A 15661-nucleotide genomic window follows, 5' to 3' on the forward strand; every position below is an offset into this window, starting at 1 on the left:
TTGTTTCATGAACTGATTTTCTGATATTTTTTATATCGAGGTACCTCACTTGATTGATTGTCTTCCGAACAGAATCGCCGCACGTGTTCTACACTATCATTATACAATGATATTGATAATACTAGAGAGCATGTTTATTGAGTCCATGTCAGTGCAAAGTGTAAATATACACGTATAACGTGTCAGATCCCTTACTATGCCATGCATATTCTGTAAACAATCTTTCTTTCGCGGGTACGAAATTTCGCGTATTCCGTTTCAAAACATTTCACGAGGATTAATTTTCACGGATTTTATTTAGATCAGGAAATTCCCCAAAATTAATCGCACGAGAAAGAAAGTTTACAGCACAGATCAAGTATGGTGCAAATATGTGAAATAATATTATTAAAAATTTATCCCATAGCTATGCATGTTTCACAATGGAAAACCCATGTGATAAATTCCATAGTAGTTGGTCAACTCCAAGATCTCTTGATTCCGATTGGCCCTCAAATTCGGGTTACTTTTCATAGCGCATTTTCTTTTAAATAGTATTGTATTTACTCGTTAACAGGTAGTTACTTATTCAAAATATTAAACAATATATCATTGGCTCTCTATTAAGGCACTATATTTTATGGCGGGAAGATATCACTGCACATTGTATTGTGGTAAGTTTCCCTGAATGAAGACGAGAAAATGGTCACCACGGTATAAATATAGAGTTAAAATTATGGGATAAATAAGTTCCCCAACGCGTGACTGTTGTTTATCATGTTTATCAAAACTCTCGTTAGTTTATTTTCAATTTTTAAAAGACGCTCGCTAAAGCTCGTGTCTTTTCAAAATTTGAAAATTAACTAACTCGAGTTTGATAAACATGTTAAACAACATTCACTTGTTTTGGAACCTCTATATGTATTTATATCCACTTGCCACTTCTACTATATAATTCAATTTTGCTTGTTACGAGCACTTTCATTGGCTTAAAAATTTACTTTATCAGCCCATAAAGGAAAAAATGGCGTCGTCGTTTATAACGTTGCTTCTGATTGGCTGTGATGACGGCGTAATGATTTCATAGACAAAAGAGTCCCAAAATGAATTTTGAATATTGAAGAGATTATTTTTTTAGTAAATTGAATTAAAAGGATTAATTTGAATAGATTTTTTCGCGGTTTATGATGAGAGTACACTAAGATTTTTGTGTTATATCTCCATAACATAAAAAATCTATTCAAGTTAATCCTTAAATAAATTAACCGAGGCAAAGTCAAGGCGAAGTGCCACCCAAAACGTGATCATTATGACGTCATTAATATTGACATGGTAACGTCAACTGATCACCGGCAAAATGGCTGTTCCATCTTATGGATTAAATCGTTGTTGATATACTGTTTTCCTAAGGTCTAACTTAACAAAGATAACCTTTTGGGTGCCACAAGAATCCTCTTAGAATGCTTCATGGAGTTTTAACGGTGCAAAAATAATGACATTTTGAAAAGGATACATCGAAAGACTTTGGGGCCGCGGTGGCCGAGTGGTTTAGATGTCCCAACATATTACCACAAGCCCTCCAAATCTGGGATGCGGGTTCGAATCCCATGTGGGGCAGTTGCCAGGTACTGACCGCTGGTCGGTGGTTTTTCTCCGGGTACTCCGGCTTTCCTCCACCAACAAACCTGGCACGTCCTTACATGACCCTGGCTGTTAATAGGACGTAAAAATAAACAAACCAAAAAAGACTCAGCAAATGGAATGAATTGAGAGAGCAGACAATTTCGTATTGTTACATTGTATACCAAAATATGGTAAAAATCAGCCGATAAATAAAGCCATTGTTCACAATAAAAAAAAAATGTCAAAAATATGGAACAAACAATCACGTCGCCTTTATTCCGTCGAGCCGATCTTCTGAAGCGCGAAAATGACGTTGCAGAACAGTTAGATGACGTCATCGCTATTGTTAAACTATCGAAGTTCAGAGAGCCTACTTTGGCACTCAACGGTAGTATCATAGAGCCTATATATAGGCTCTGTGGCACTCTAGGGGTTAAGTTTCAATTTTAATGACCAATAAAATTTTTAAATATATTTCAATGATATTTAAATGCTCGTTAGATTATATAACATGTTTTCATTTTAATCAAAATATTAAAAATGATAATAAAACTGCAATTTGAGACAAGACGAGACAACGTAATGATCAAGTTTCAATTTTAATGACCAATAAAATTTTTAAATATATTTCAATGATATTTAAATGCTCGTTAGATTATATAACATGTTTTCATTTTTATCAAAATATTAAAAAATCCGTCGATAAATAAAGCCATTGTTTACAGTAGAAAAAAGCCGAAACCATGGAGCAAATAATCACGTAGCCATTATTCCGTCGAGCCGAACTTATTGAGCGCGAAAAAGACGTTGCAGAATAGTTAGATGACGTCATCGCTAATGTTAAACTGTCAAATTTCAGAGAGCCTATAAAAAGGCCCTTTGGCACTCAACGGTAGTATCACAGAGCCTATATATAGGCTCTGTGGCACTCTAGGGGTTAAATTTGTTTTGATGTTGAAGAATTTAACATGAATTAAGGAACACAGCGCATGCTGAGTGCTAAACTGAAAACATTTTTTAAGAAAAAATATATTATGATGAATTTCGAGTGCCATCTATTGCAACGCATTGTTTAGGCGGCAACGATACTTTTTTTGTTTGTATAACGCGATACATGGTAGGGGCAGTCCAACTGCAAAGTCCATCAGCTAGCTTTTATGTCTGTGCTGATGCTGTCCATCTCTGTGTATGGTAGTCCTAAACGGCAATCGGAAACCTTTGTCACTTTCAGTAAACGTATTCTCTCGTTTACGGAAAGTGCCGAGGGTTTCCATTTACCTGGATAGGTGACTGCTCCGTTGGTTCAAACACAGGTTTACGACGCGTAAAAAAAAATAATTACTAAAATTTAGCTTTTTTTTTTTTTTTATTGCGCGCGTCGTAAACCTGTGGTTCAAACGCCGGCCGTGGCACATTACGATAACGTCCGATTGTCCTTTCGTCATTTTCCGTATTTCTTCGTATACCGAAGGTTCTCGGTTGGTTAAAAATCACGTAAGCCTAATTGCTTCATCCATTGGAGAAATCTCGGTCAATGTCATTGTTATGTAGTCTGCCTTGTTGGCATTGATTTGTATTTCATGTATCCCGTGAAGTTTCGGTCGCCACTGGCGCCTTAATTTGGCACAAAAACCGGATGATTATAGGAACACTTTCTAGACTTTGACACATACAAAAACACATTAAAACTGCAATTACGTGTCATGTAAAGACATGAGACACAAACAAACTCTGTATAACAAGACGTCATTTGAATGATTGTCACACTTACCGATGAAACGTTCTCAGTTAAAACCATTAGGCTTCGAACCCAGTACCATCAAATCATCGTTTGAGGAACAGGAACAGTGCGTTTCCGCCGTGGTGCAATTCGGTGTAATCGAATACTTGAGGGTTAAAAAGCAGTACAGTGAAATGCGTTCAAGCGTCCGGAATTGCCTTTCGGATCGGTAGTTTATTAGCTAGTACAGGTAGTATTGGGTAGTATTGGGTGGTATTGGGTAGTATTGGGTGGTATTCGGTAGTATTGGGTATTTAGCCGCGCCGTCGGATCGTTCAAACCACAAATCACATGAATAGTTTCAACCAGTCCTATGCGCGTTTATCGGCTCGGAATAGCGTCAGTCAAACTGTGGGCGGAGTTTAGTAACAACGATAGTCAAACTGTGGGCGGAGTTTAGTAACAGCGATAGTCTAACTGTGGGCGGAGTTTAGTAACAGCGATAGTCTAACTGTGGGCGGAGTTTAGTAACAGCGATAGTCTAACTGTGGGCGGAGTTTAGTAACAGCGATAGTCTAACTGAGGGCGGAGTTTAGTAACAGCGATAGTCTAACTGTGGGCGGAGTTTAGTAACAGCGATAGTCTAACTGTGGGCGGAGTTTAGTAACAGCGATAGTCTAACTGTGGGCGGAGTTTAGTAACAGCGATAGTCTAACTGTGGGCGGAGTTTAGTAACAGCGATAGTCTAACTGAGGGCGGAGTTTAGTAACAGCGATAGTCTAACTGTGGGCGGAGTTTAGTAACAGCGATAGTCTAACTGTGGGCGGAGTTTAGTAACAGCGATAGTCTAACTGAGGGCGGAGTTTAGTAACAGCGATAGTCTAACTGGGCGGAGTTTAGTAACAGCGATAGTCTAACTGTGGGCGGAGTTTAGTAACAGCGATAGTCTAACTGTGGGCGGAGTTTAGTAACAGCGATAGTCTAACTGTGGGCGGAGTTTTAGTAACAGCGATAGTCTAACTGTGGGCGGAGTTTAGTAACAGCGATAGTCTAACTGTGGGCGGAGTTTAGTAACAGCGATAGTCTAACTGTGGCGGAGTTTAGTAACAGCGATAGTCTAACTGTGGGCGGAGTTTAGTAACAGCGATAGTCTAACTGAGGGCGGAGTTTAGTAACAGCGATAGTCTAACTGTGGGCGGAGTTTAGTAACAGCGATAGTCTAACTGAGGCGGAGTTTTAGTAACAGCGATAGTCTAACTGTGGGCGGAGTTTAGTAACAGCGATAGTCTAACTGTGGGCGGAGTTTAGTAACAGCGATAAAGCGATAGTCTAACTGTGGGCGGAGTTTAGTAACAGCGATAGTCTAACTGTGGGCGGAGTTTAGTAACAGCGATAGTCTAACTGTGGGACGGGAGTTTAAGTACCAGCGATAGTCTAACTGTGCGGGCGGAGATTTAGTACTGCGATAGTCTAACTTGTGGGCGGAGTTTAGGTAACAGTTCGATACATTCTAACTGAACGGAGTTTTACCTGGTTATTACTGTTACCACATTCTAAAAACTTACGCAATTTCCAATCATTAATAACCGGAAACATTTGGTATGACAAAATCGTAAAATAAAAACTCAGAAGTACATGCATGTATATAATCATGACCTACATGTACATAGCCATAGTCACAGCTAGGTTAAAGTGAGTAGATATTTGGTATTTGGTATCTTATCTTTACATTACTAAATGTATTTGAAATCACAGGAGCCAGAGAGTCTTTACTTTATACATGAACATATTTATATATATATATATATGCATGCATAACGTCAAATTATGCTTTCTTGAACTACAATAAGAGTGTTTTAAGGATATATTCTTCTGAGGTTTTAGTCCCGTTGAAGTCTCGTTTCGTCAAAGATCAAAGAAGTTATGAGATTTTCAAATATAGTTTATCAATATCTGTAGTAAGTTTCCAGATGCAAATTTTGTCAAAAAATTACATTTCTATTTTCAGTAGATTTTTTTTATACAGGGATTTTAAGAAATGGCCCATTTGGCGGCCATTTTGAAACTGTGCCTTTTTCCTCTTTGAGTAGAGCCATAGTTTAACCATTTTTTACTGATTTTTTTTTTTTTACTTAAATCATCACTGCACGAGCATTCTAGCGGTTTCGAGCTAATTTTTGCTGTTGATGTTTACTAGGTTCGCGGTTATTAAAATATTGAGCATTATTGCGTGAAGTGATACGCCTTTTCACTTTATTTTTACATTTAATGGTAATTTGAGCACTTTTATTTTTCACTCTAAAATACTGAAAAAATAACACATATTCAAATGAGACAAAAAAGTAAGCAAACTGACCCCCCCATTATTCTGCCTAATTTATAAAGAACAACCCATTCCCTATTGATATGCAAAATATTAACAAAAGTTTAATACCACAACTGTTTCTATAAAGGGTTAAATTTGGCAAAAATCGCTGAAAATGGTGTATTTTGCAGCTCAAAATTAAGGGGAAGGGGTAGCATATGTTGTTATTCTGAGAAAAAATATGAGTCTTATTAATCAAAACTTGTATATTTTTAAAGAAGACTACAGGAAAATAAATTCTTCAAACTTCCATACATATCAAACATCTCATTAGGAAATTATGGCTTTAAACTCTTGTGTATATGGTCAAAACAGCAAAAATCCCAAAAAATCTAAGATTTTGTCAACTTGGTATCTTTGAGTGACAATAGCTCAAAAACAAGCATACCGACATATGTTTTTTCTTCCATTTTCTTGTATGGTATGAACTCCTATTTCCAAAAATCTATATGAGAAAAAAAGTTTAATACAAGAAAATTTTGACTTCTTAGAGGTGAACATCCTTAACACAACTTAACATAGGTTTGAATACATATTTACAAGCACACTTTTAAACATTACTATTACAATTCATACAACTAACAATGCATAATTAGAGGTGAGATGTCTGCTTCCGGATGAAACATCTTCATTAAGCCAAAAAATGTCTGTTTAGGGTTACCCGACCGACCCTATTCTTTTTGTACCTAAAAGGACACTCCTATTAATAGTTTAACTCTATGCCAATCTTACTCCTACACGTGTATGAGGTCTTATTCCACCTGATTACATTGGGTGGATATGCGACCTCATACGAGGTCCGTATGTCCGCCATGTTGCTGGCAGCGCCCGTTTTTTTTTGTCGCTGGGTTTAAAAATATCAAAGACAATTTAAATGGCAAGATATATAAACGATTACTGATTGACTTACTTGTTGTTTATATATAAATCCATTCCTGCAAATAGTTTTGTATGACACCACCCATATATTGTTAAATCCATGTTAAATCATATGCAAGTCGATGTGCTCAATTCGATTATGGCTGCTATGGTTAATACAAAACGCAAAATTTAAATTTAGCGAAACGCATAAAGGAAATGAGGCTAACTTAGCTCCGCTTGTTTTGCGTACACATTTAGACAACTCCCAAATTTCATAAAACCTCAATATAATATTCCTATTAAAATTAAGAATGGCAACCAATTCAAGTGAAAATACGATGAAAGTTATAAAAAAAATGCATGCATTATCCACAGGAGTTTGACGTTCTGTCAATAATATATACATTTGTAGTATACATATATATAAAAAATACTCCTTTATACTATATAAAAACACCAGGAATGAAATGCATCGCTGGCCAAAATTTTCACCACCTTCGGTAAAAGGTCTGTATATTGTTCTGAGAATTGTCTGCATTATCAAATCTCGTGTTGTTGTGTTGTCGCCTTGTCGTGTTGTCGCCCTTGTCGAGTTGTCGCTCAAAAACGCACAAGTACATTTTACTGTTAAATCTCGGGTTGTCCGTAGTTTGAGACCGCGACAACTCGACAAGGCGACAACACGACAAGGCGACAACACAACACACGAGATGTAATCAGCCACCACCGGGCCAATAATACAATAAGATGTTATTCTTCCCATATATCAACACTAACCTGTTCACAACCCCATCACAATAAGTTTAATCCCGAGTCATTTTGAAAGTTTGCAGATTTTCAAGGCCACTTTGTTTTGTTCCCGAATCAATGCGCTGACGTCACAAGATGGAATGGAACATCCTTTATCAAACAGACAAAGACAAACGTATTTGAAAATCAAACAAACAAACAAACAAACAAACAAATAAATAAACAAACAAACAAACGCTTACATCTGAGCCATCGAGAGTGATTTACGTAAATTGTATAACTTGTTCCTCAATCGATGTAAAATAAATAAGGTAATATTTAACAAACAAACAAGCAAGCAAACAAACAAACAAGCAAACAAACAAAACATGTATTTGCCATTGAATTGTGACTATTAACTTTAATATCTCCTGAAAGTGGGACAAAAATTTGGACACGCTATTGTTTGTGCGGCAATCTTTTAAAAACCAGAGTATTTAACGAATTAAGCTATGAAAATAATTGACAGGCAAACATGTACGATTTCAACACAGAATTTATGTACTGTAAAATTCTTATTTTTAAATCATTGTCAGCCCTAATGTGTACTTGTAACAATGAAGCCTATGGAATGCCATTATTGCAATTCTCTCACTTTTGGCGATAACTAATATATTAAAAGCTTTTCTTCAGCAAGAAAAATACGACACACGTGACTTTAATTAAGATTGAAAGATATTTCAAGAAAACACGAAGTTATGTTACTTAATATTTCAAGATATTAATTTAGTTGCTGTTATACACATAACGTACTTTTAGGGCTAAATAGTAATGTCTTTAAAAACAAGCATACATTAAGTGTTGCAAGCATGTGTAAGCAATTTTAATGATGTCCTGCTTGGTATCGGTAAAATAGTAAACGGTTTTTGCTATCCTGGGGTAAAGCTGAAGTACTAAAATGATAAATTTAATCAAATTCAGAAACATTTATCTGACCAAGGTCGTAAGGTCGTAGCCATGTTTGCACTTTTTTAGACTATTGACTATTTGATCAGAGTAAACAACATTTTAGAGGCTTATATTTATTGATGGTCTAAGATTAGTTTACAACACCAAATAAATGCAATATCCCCTCCGTAATCTATGGTAACTGGGAAGATTCATTTCGCTCTTTTGCCGTCTGGCGCAGTGATAGTCAACTTACACACAGTAATTAGGACGACGGCGGGAAACATAAGACGCCCCGCGTTATGAAAGTTACTATTATTTTATCACAGTGAACAGAAGGTAACGATGAATGTAGTATTGACGGTAAACAAATATTTTTTGTGACTCTATACAATTATCAATCTCATTTTACAATTCCATTCTAAAAATTAAAAACCGTTTCGTGAAGGTAGTGGGCCTTAAATTCACAGGTACAATATAATTAACGGTTTTTTTTTCATACGGCGCATATCAGCGGAGGTTAATTTTTGCGGTTCACTGATTCCCAATGGTTCCTAGACACATCCATGGGTTTTTAATATTCGATGTTATTTAGAATTCGCAGATTTCATTGACTACGCGATTGTAGCGAAAATAAACAATCCGCGGAATTAAATCGCTCTACAGTACACTAACTTCCAACATACAATCATACAATAGAACCTTCTACCCGTAGCAGCAGTGCAAAACACATACAGCACTCGAAGACTACAATGCACATATCCAATATTCAGTCGTTGAAGCTTTCACAGTAAACTAAATTCTATATTTTTTATCCAATTTCCTCTTAAAACTGCACAAAAGCACATGCTTCATTTCAGACACTGTATATCACATTTTACACGCCACTGCGTCAATTCCCATAGACCCCAAATCGTCATCATAGAGGGTCTGTTCTTCAATGAAGAAGAAGAAGAAGAAGAATGCCCAAGAAGAAGAAGGAAGAAGAATGCCGTGTTTACTACGCCACTTGAGGCTTTGGACCTAACTTTCAGATTCATAATCAAATCACGCCATCTTGCCTTTGCGTACAGGAGAGTCATGTAGTAAGAACGCTTGAATCAGACGCTTGATCAGTGTGATACATATATTGCCAGTCAAATAACGTTAAAACGAATTACGGAATCAAGACATGAATCTGTCCGGATTTGGACGCCATTTTCCTGACATATAGTCACACCGCACTTGCTTTAGTTTGTATTCTTTAAGTGCAAGACCAAGCATTCATGGTAAAACTATTCTGAAAAAAATTAATCGATTGATGGTAATAGGCTAGCAGATCTGAAAAAAAGTATAATTTCTATGATTATATTTGTAAGAAATAACTATCATAATTATATATTTTGACTGCGTATATGGTAGTATGAACGCAGTTGTCAACGAACACATTCGGAGCATGTTCTTTGCTAACTGATTTCATATTATATCCGTTGTCAGAAGGAAGATCAATCCCTATTATTACATCACTGCTTTGATGAAGAATACGGATGGTATCTACGGTCGCCATGCATGGTTGCCATGCTTACTTACACACAATCAAATTTTACAAAAACCGAAGAAGAAAAAATTATATAACTACAGCTGTATAAGGCTTTGGCAATAAAACATGATATTGCTATTTTTGAAATAAATCCGGTCTGTTTTTAGCGAAACTTTGCCTGAAAATGTCCATGTGTATTTTTTTTTTTTTTTTTTTTTTTTTTTTTGCAAATGTAATCTGAAGATTTTTGCTGAAGTTCTAATATAACAATCGTTCATATTTATAACAAATAAAGTCTCTAAAACGTAAAGTTGATCAATAACATTATTTATTTTCTGATATGCGTTGTTCAGATTGTGTTATCCTTGTATTATTTCAAAATTAAATATTAATATCTCATAATAAGTGTATAAATGCTTTGATGCCGCTCTATCCGTATGATTTTAAAGAAAAGAAAAGTACGGTATTGAATAATGGCTCCAATTCGTATATCCCTAATATCTACTTTGCCGGAAGTTCGCCCGCCACGTCGTACTGATGGTAGTTTCCGGTCAGACGCCATAATTACCGGCTATCATTTGTTGTTCGCGTCATGATAGCTTCAAAGTCACAGTTCTCAAGACAAAACATAGTCTCATTAAGTAATTTCAAATGATGAATTCATGAGTGGATCTTTTAGTGGTGGAAACATTTAGTTATACCCCAGCGACAAAACTGGAAGGTGTATGTGCCGGAGGGGGTGGTTAGAGTGGAATTACCATATGTCATGATGTCTGTCCGTCTTCATGGAGCCGTTCATCCTCGATACTCCAGGGATTACGATCGCCTACGAGCTCTTCACCCATCGGCTCATAGTAAAATTGGAGGTAACAACACAGGATAGGTAAATTGATCATTTGATATACACCAAAGAGTCGTAACGGTACACTGTGGTTGACTGTGTGGCTTTGAACTTCGGCGTCGCTCTCTGTAGTCTTCAAAGGAATTTTTAGCTCGCCTGTGATTGGTTCAGTCCCCCCCCCCCTTGAGCTGCCTTCAGTTTTACTACGAGATATTCTAGAGGTGAAGAGAGCGTAAGTAATCGGAACAGTTGGAGTATCGAGATTGCACATTTACGTATTTATTTTAAAAATGATAAATATGTTTCAAAGTATTTTTATATTTTACTATTTTACTTCAATTGATGGTCGATTGGGGATAATTTATTATCTAGTTTCATTTAAAAAATATTTAGCCAATTAATCTTTCAAAGGGAATTTTTACAGGCCTATGATTGGTTCAGACTTTTTCCTCTGAGCGGCCGACAGTTTTACTATGATAAACATGTAGTCCAGGAATGTGGATATCGTAAGTGATCGGAACCCCTGTAGTATCGAGGATGGAGACCCTTACGATCGGGTGGTGAAGATGTGTCATCGTGTTACCGCAGGCTCTCCACCTCTGGGTTGCAAGTGCTACTGCAATGTGGGACATTTGCAAGATACTCAACGCTGCATGGACAGTGTTTTAATCAAACAAAACCAAATCCGTCCACCAATCTGTTAAACTACCGTATTACCGGTTATTTTCGCGGAAATGATATTTCGCGATTTTGCGGAATATTGTTAGGATCACGAAAATCTGTTCCGCGAAATAATGAAAAAATGATTAAATGATCTAACACTGCTTACAATTTAATATAACCAACATATGATATTCTCGTTTTTATAATCAAATCGCGGAAATTTTGATCCGCGAAAAAAATGATACAGGTACTGTCAAACTTGTCTATAAAGACCACCAAAGGGACCAAGAATGCATGGCGTGTATAGTCAAGTATGTACATTCGGTCTAATTAAGCAGGTGGTCTTTATACATAGCTGGTCGCAAAGGCAGGATTTCTGTACTTAGGAAACGTCATGTCCGGATGCTTCTGATTTACCAAAATATTTACTGTAAACGTGAATATTTTTGCGAGTGCTTAATTTCGCGATTTTCGTGCATAAAACCTTCGTGGTGTTGTTTTTTCCGCTGTTGATGCAGACTTAGACATTTTACAACTAATGTGGACAAATTTCGGAAGAACGAATTGGTACATCCGCAAATCTTAAAACTACACAGTTCCTGTAATGTTCATTTCGGCTACACAAGATCCCTTCTAATAATGTATTTATACTTTAAGTCAGCTTATTGGCGGGACACTGAGTGTCAACAACACGATCGATACCTGTAAACAGGGAAATTTACGCGCGTAAAGTTTTGTGAATTATTCAATTATATGGTCAAAAGCCCGAGGTTAGATATATCGCGAACTTAACACCGACGCAAACTGTTTATTTTTACAAATCGCGAAATAAGCATTCGTGAAAATAAGCACTCGTGAAAGCGTGTGATAATAGCCCTAGTCTAGGGACAATAAGCACATCATAACGTGATAATCTACACGTGCGATCATGAAAATATGCTGTCCGAAATATTAGTTTACAATTCTATGTGTGGTGATTCTTACTAAATGATTAATGAGGATCCATATCAGTCAGATTGCATCATGTGATAACAATAGAGCAATTCTCAAATATAAACAAATTATGCACCCATCGGAAAATAGAGCACGGACTCGATATAAATCAAAGTTTATCTAGGTGCTATGGGTACAGATCGAGTGTATATTATAAATTTATTGATTGAGATACGGTTCAGTACAGCATTTACATCAAGATAAACATAACGTCTGTACGTGGTTCTTGGTCACTGAGTGTTCCCGAATCATACTGTTAAGTATTGACTTTATTTACGTTATTATTTCTTCTATTTAGATATGGGCCGGCCCTGATATCGGAAATCAAAATCGCGGAAGTAATGGGTATGTATGGGTAATGGGTGTTTTCCATTGTTTGCATCCTCGATCTACTCCTAGGTGTTAATATCACTTGCGTTATACCCACCCCTATATTATTTTCATAGTAAAACTGAAGGTGAGAGATGACCCAGATTCCATTATGATGTACAACATAAAAAAAAAAATAATGGTACAGATTTTGCGCCGACAGTTGCACTGTGTTTCCTTTCGAACAAATACTTTTGTGTTTCGTGTATATATATCTCTCTACTTTATATGTAAATAATTTAATCTTTGTTGCTAAGGAAGTCTCCGCAGGTCATTTTTCAGGTGATATTAATTTTGTATTTTTAACATAGATTAGAAGCCTCATATTTTTTGCGTATTATGGTGTAAATGCTGCAGAGTCCTGAACTATATCGTCTGCTCCAAGATTTATACTATGAGAATATCAGGGTGGAGCAACTTAAATTTGGGTGGATACTCTATGACGTCAGTCTCGATAAATCTGTGATTGGATCCCTGCATTGTTTGCTGCTGAAAGAAATATAGATTGAGTGCTGGATAGAATGCTGACTCGGTCACTGATTGGCTGGTTAATTATGAATTTCAAAAAGGAATTAAAAACTACTGTAATTACACCCAGGTAGTCATTATATGAATTTAGAAATTCAGATTGAAATTAAGATTCAAAATATCAATTTCAAGAATTAATCGGTATATAAAATAGCATTCCAGAAGAATTATCTTTGTGGGAAATTCACCTAATTTCATAAATGGCTACCTGGGTTAGAATTTGAGCTGAATGACCTCACTATTTCCTACATAACATTCAGATTGGGATATTCAGAATTCAGAAGGGCTTGTGGTAAATATGTCCGAGACATCTTAACCACTTACATAATATAAGCTTATAATAATATTAAAAATACTGATAGAGGTATATTCATAATTCCAACTGTTTCCGAAATCATAATGATTTTTTAAGTGTACCAGCATAATGAATATTATTTTAACTTACTTACTTTTGGAAAAAAAAACAGTTTTTTGTGTTCCCTGTTGCCCGGGACAACCGTTTTGACGCTCTTCGAATTTGGTATTAAACTCAACAAAAGTAGCGTAGTAAAATATCAATTAACAAGGCATTAGCGGCACTTATATCGATAATTAGTCAGGCATAGAACTCGATAAAAGACAATACGAATTTTCTGTAATAGTTGCAATAGTAAAAGTTTAATTTCTTTATTTTGATTCACTAATTTTCTACATTGATGATTTGATCTCGAACATTCCAGTGACGTCATTTTTTTAGTCCTCCATGAGCCCGGATGATTCGACTTTGCAAGCTGACGTTTTGAAGGAATATTATAAGTATTCATTTGTGGTATTAATGGTGGCAATTTGCACTCATGCACAACAGAACATAGTTTAAAATAATTGTGTAAGTTTATCTAGAAACATTATATAATTGCGGCGTCACTTTGACAAAAAGAAAAAGAAACAGTAAACAATTTTTAACAGTGTTATCTTCTTTTTATAAAAAAAAAAATCACAATATATATATTAATAGCAATCTGGCTTTGTGGTGACATACAGGTCTTCTGATCAAGCGGCCGGTGCGGCAAAGTTTAATTTTTAAATATATCATGCAAACATGCCTCAAACTATTCACAAAATATGGTGAGGGCTGCATGTACATGTAGCTATTACTACAAAATGTATAGTTCTATATCATAGGATTTAAATCGGATACACGGTCAGTATCTTATAATTCAAGTTTTATTTTGGTGTCGGCACGGAAAAACGAGATGACTCGGCAAAACCTCGTCATCTCCTCTCATCGCACAAACGATTCCAGCATCGATATTGATTATAGCAAAATAAAAATGTCTAACGTTGGAAATATGGGTTTGTATGTTAATCATTTACATAAACCAGTCATTAAAACAAATCTTGTATTTCATCTAGATAAATCATTATTTGCAAATTCCATGCACCAACTTAAAGGAGACGTTACTAGGCCTATCGCAACCCACGATGCACTCGATAGTGGTCTTATATCATGTAACTTTTCATCAATTATTTGATCAAGATATAACTGTCTTCGACAGTTATATTTCTATGAATATGTGGAAGGAACGTGTGAACAAAATAAAAAGAAATCAATCTCAACTGCTATTCCCGGACCGTAAAATGTAATATTGTTCACCTCAGCCCCAGCACGGGCGCACGCCTTTACTTCTATGTAAAATAGTTGCTATTTACGTCATGTCTATAAAATCGAAAAATGAATTATATGTTATATAGATATTGGTAAGCTTGTAACTAACTATTATTCACGTGTTTTTACTAACATATTACAACATTTAAAAGCATTTATTTTGATCTCTTTATGCACGTATAAAAGGCAACAATACTCAAAAACAGATTTACTATGTCTCTATAGTAAGCTAATGCAAGACAAAACACACAGTTGGTACGCCTTGCACTGTCGCCCGATCTTCAAAACGTGTCAGCGATTCACGTGTAATACAAAAACGCCAAGTTCAAAGGTAGCCGTTGCCCACGTTAGGGCATGGCAGTGACGATGAGCATCATTATAAGACCGATTTAAAGAGAACAGCTTTCACTTGCTGAATGGAATAAGCCGCTAACTGCTGTTGATTCAGCATATGTCAATATATATATACTTTGATATTTTACAGTAAAACATGGGAGCATTATTAATTGAAGAATATATTGCCAATAGTAAAGGATAATCGGTGTTATATCAATCATGATTGAAGTATGTAATGGAACGGTTTTAGAGATTTTATGGCAAGCGGACTCGGACTGCGTTGTGATACAGGATTACGTTTACATTTGCCTGGCGTTATTCATGTTCGCCATATTCATAATAGGACTTTTATTCAACGGCAGTTTCCTGTATATTCTATTATTCCATAATAAACTCCGTGCGAGAACTAACATATATATTGGAGCGTTGTGCGTGACAAACATTCTAATTGGCGTATTAGCAATACCATTTGTTGGTGCTTCGGCTATTTCCCATCATTGGCTTTTTGGGAAAAATGGCTGCATTTTTCATGGATTTATAGT

This window comes from Argopecten irradians, chromosome 15 (assembly GCF_041381155.1).
Source record: "Argopecten irradians isolate NY chromosome 15, Ai_NY, whole genome shotgun sequence".
Taxonomy (NCBI): domain Eukaryota; kingdom Metazoa; phylum Mollusca; class Bivalvia; order Pectinida; family Pectinidae; genus Argopecten; species Argopecten irradians.